Source organism: Martes martes, assembly GCF_963455335.1.
Source record: "Martes martes genome assembly, chromosome: 16".
Taxonomy (NCBI): Eukaryota; Metazoa; Chordata; class Mammalia; order Carnivora; family Mustelidae; genus Martes; species Martes martes.
The window spans coordinates 17,666,340-17,670,452 of NC_137904.1; the positions used below are offsets into that span (position 1 = coordinate 17,666,340).

Below are 4,113 nucleotides of genomic sequence, written 5' to 3' on the forward strand. Positions count from 1 at the left end.
TTCTAGAAAAGAACTCTGGGAAAGATTACTCTGGAGGATCATTGTCTCCTCAGGGCAGAGCTGTAGGAGTATGTAATGAGTCTCAACAATTACTCTGACTGTGGCCAGAATGAAGACCTGAGGGAGACATGTTTAAAGAGATCTTATAACCCGGCAAATAGCTCCTAATTTGCTCTATTCTATGACCACCTTGCTTCCCAAGAGGAAGCTAGAGTCCTCATCTTCCTGCCCCACCTAGAACAGTCACCCTTTTGGCTCCATGATTAGGAAACTTAGGGCTCTTCTTTCCAAACCGTCCCAGTCCTAGCTCCTTCACCTCAGGTCCACAGGATCAGAGACCTCCTCTCCAGGCCTACTCATGGCCCTTTCTGCAGCATGCCTGCTCCCCAGGGGGACTGTTAACAAGTGCTACAGCAGCTGGCTGTGAACTTCCCATTCATGGAAGAGGAGGGAAGGCCACAGCACCAAAACTCTTTTTGACAGCATCTGAGCTGACTCCTCAGTAGGAGCTGTGAATGTTGGAGAAGCTGAGTCTTTATACAGTGACAAATCAAGGATAGATAGCCAGCAACTGTACTACCTGCATTATTTCCTTTGACCCTCCACAAAACCTCCAAAAGGTAAGTAGAATTATTTTTGTCATTTTTAAGGAAAAAAATGATTAACTGAATAGCCTAAGGTCACAAAGAGATGTAGTAGCAACATTAGAACTCAAACCTCAGCTCCAGAACCCGAGTTCTCAAGAACAGCATCAGCTATGGCTTACAACACTTGTTCTGAGTTTTCTTCTTATTTCTCAGACCTAGGTATTCCCATTTCTCTCCTTTAGGTTTAGTTACATGCATTTTTTTTTTAAGTCTTAAAGATTATCTAGAATTTCTATGTGTTTTAATTGGAGGGACTTGTCAACATTAGCTTAATCCTCCATGTTGCCAAAAACCCCACCTCTGAAACATTACAGACCACATGAACTATTCATAGTCTCTTAGCCCTTTAACTTTATTAAACCCTCCAAACCCAGTAGGGAAAGTCATTTCAAAAGAGAAAAGCAAATTCCTTTTGTTATAGAGATTTTTTAAGTATATTATATTTGGAGAAAATATAGAGAACTGCATCTCTGTGGCCAATATATAATTCACACAGGTACTACAGGAGACATTGAGAATTGGTGCTTGAATTAAATGTAGATTGAATTAATTATTGAGTATGCAGTATTCAGTACTTATTATTGAGTATTGAGTATTCAGTATCGCTCCTTAGAAAACTTAATGAATTGCTTGGGATATCCTGAACTACAATAACAAATAGAACACAAAATGTATAACGACTTAAGCAGAATAAAGTCTATTTCTGTCCTATGTAATAGTCCCCGTGGGTATCCTGGTGACGCATGCCTCCCCTGGATATGGAGAACTAGGGACACAGGTTCATTCTCCCACGGGACTCCACCAACCCATTCAGCCTCCTGGCCATTTCCATCTAGTTGGAGGAAGCCCAGAACTGGAACACATGGGTTAGGATGGACCAGCCAAAACTCAGGTACATGAACACACATCAGTGCAAGGGAGCCTGGGAAATGTAATTTAATTGTGTGTCCAGGAAGAAGAGAACAACAGGGATTTGGATGACAGCTAGCAGTTTTTGTCATCACTAGTATGTTGCAGAATGCAAGTGAGTCAGAGGAGAGAATCTGTATGCAAGCAGTTATGGGAGCATTACAAATATATCAGGCAGGAAATGATGACAATCTAAGCTAGAGTTCCAAAACCATAAGTAGAAAGGTTGAGTTATGAAAGCATTATTTTAAATGAACAATCAAAAAAATCAGATATGAAAGTGAGAGATATACTGGGTAAGTATGCTTCTGAACCTCCCACATGTGGGGAGCCCAAAATAGAAACCTTGATTTAACCCAAGAAATATTGAGTACATACAATTGTCCACAACAGTCTCTCTGGGGTTATTAAAACAAACAAAGTATGGTTTTCATTTTCAAATAAGCTTGCAAACACTTAGGTTGGAGTGTAGAGTAAAGTGTATGGACAGACATGTTGGCAAAATAGCTGCATGTAGAAATATGGGAAAGGGAGCTCAAGCCCACAGATATAGACCCGAGAGTTTATTAAGCACTAATTGAAATCACCAGGGAGTCGGATGACTCAACAAAAGAAGTAATAAAGGAAGAGAAGAAAAAAGCTCTATGATTATCAATATTAGAGAGTTCTCCAAAGAGATACACCCTATCAAAAGAGGTGGTGAAATTCTTAGAAAAAAGGACATTTGGGGAGGAAATTCCCTAGGCTTGTTTTTACTAGGACATAAATCCAGTGATCCTAGTGTCTTACAATCATCCAGTGTCACTGTAGACACCTGTTATTTCCTGGGCCTGGGATCACTATTAGTTTGGTCATTGGGACAATTCCCATGTTCATGGTTTGGCCTTGTAATAACATATCCTTTGCACTGGCGTATTTTGTCAAAGATTCCAAAATGCTACCCTTTCCTTGTCAAGTGTAATAAAATTAGCATCGTGACTTTGTTTTTCCATTACATTGTAAAGTCTCTGAGACCAAAGACTATGTCTAACATGTTGAATAAGTGGACTAAAAATTATATTTTGCATGTATTTTTTGCATAAACCTAGCCAAGTATCTACCACATACAATATAAAAAGTATTCCTTAATTGATTAAATCCTAGGTGTTTGAGGGATGGTCCTGGGATGGAGGAGGGTGGGCATATTTGATTCACAGATTGCTCACTTCTTAGACATGAGTGTCAAGGGCTAATTGTTCATCAGTCCCACTGATGAGCAAGGATGATTGTCCAGAAGGTTGGCTATCTCTGGATTCAGTAAATGCTTCATAGAGATTGCTGGTCACTTGAACCAAAACTGATGGATAAGGAAGATCATCACAGTAACTTTGCTAATATTTCTGGATTCCTCTCCCTTTTCTTAACAAAGGAGCCATGAGAGAAGACAACCAATCCTCTACCTTGGAATTCATCCTCCTGGGAGTTACTGTCAACAGGACCAGGAAGACTTCTTCTTCATCCTCTTCTGTTCATTTACCCCATCACACTGATTGGAAACTTGCTCATCATCTTGGCCATTCGCTCTGACATTCACCTTCACAACCCCATGTATTTTTTCCTTGCCAATCTCTCCTTTGTTGACATCCTCTTCTCCTCTGTAACCATCCCTAAAGTGCTAGCCAATCATGTCTTAGGCAGCAAAGCCATCTCCTTTGGAGGATGCTTAACACAGTTGTATTTTATGATTGCCTTGGGTATCACAGATAGCTACATCCTGGCCGCAATGGCATGTGATCATGCTGTGGCCATCAGCCACCCGCTTCATTACACAACAATTATGAGCCCACGGGCTTGTGTCCTCCTAGTTGTTGGGTCTTGGGTGATTGGAAATGCCAATGCCCTCCCCCACACTCTGCCCACAGCTGGTCTGTCTTTCTGTGGCAACAAGGAAGTAGCCAACTTCTACTGTGACATTACCCCTCTGCTTAAGCTGTCCTGTTCTGACATCCACTTTAACGTGCGGATGATGTACCTAGGGGTTGGAGTCTTCTCCGTGCCATTACTGTGCATCATCATCTCCTATATTCATGTCTTTTCCACAGTCTTACAGGTTCCATCCACCAAGGGTGTGCTCAAGGCCTTCTCTACCTGTGGTTCCCACCTCACAGTTGTTTCTCTGTATTATGGGACAGTCATGGGCATGTATTTCCGCCCTCTAACTAGTTACAGCCTCAAGGATGCAATCATAACTGTGATGTACATGGCAGTGACCCCCATGTTAAATCCTTTCATTTACAGTCTGAGAAACTGAGACATGAAGGCTGCCTTGGGGATACTATTCAACAAGAGAATCTCCTCATAACCAATGTGATATTGGAGAATATAGTCACTAATTGGGTGCACTTGGAAATCTAGCCCTGATATTCATCTCCTCCACAAAGCTGCCTTTGATCTTTTCAGCTACAAAGTCCTCTTCTCTGAAATCTAGAAACAGTTTATAATATATCTCATTTAATTTATCACCTTGTACAGATTATTTTCCTTTCAGCAGCACAGAAATATTGGGTTCATGTCCCAG

The 4,113-nt window shown here is 41.2% G+C and overlaps 1 pseudogene across 1 annotated transcript; it reads left to right on the top strand.

Annotated features, from left to right (window-relative positions):
- The first annotated feature begins 2,969 nt into the window (after positions 1 to 2,969).
- LOC308357693 (olfactory receptor 1A1-like) lies at positions 2,970 to 3,897 on the top strand (annotated as a pseudogene). Its single transcript has one exon. The product of its transcript is annotated as an olfactory receptor 1A1-like (transcript).
- The last annotated feature ends 216 nt before the right edge of the window (positions 3,898 to 4,113 follow it).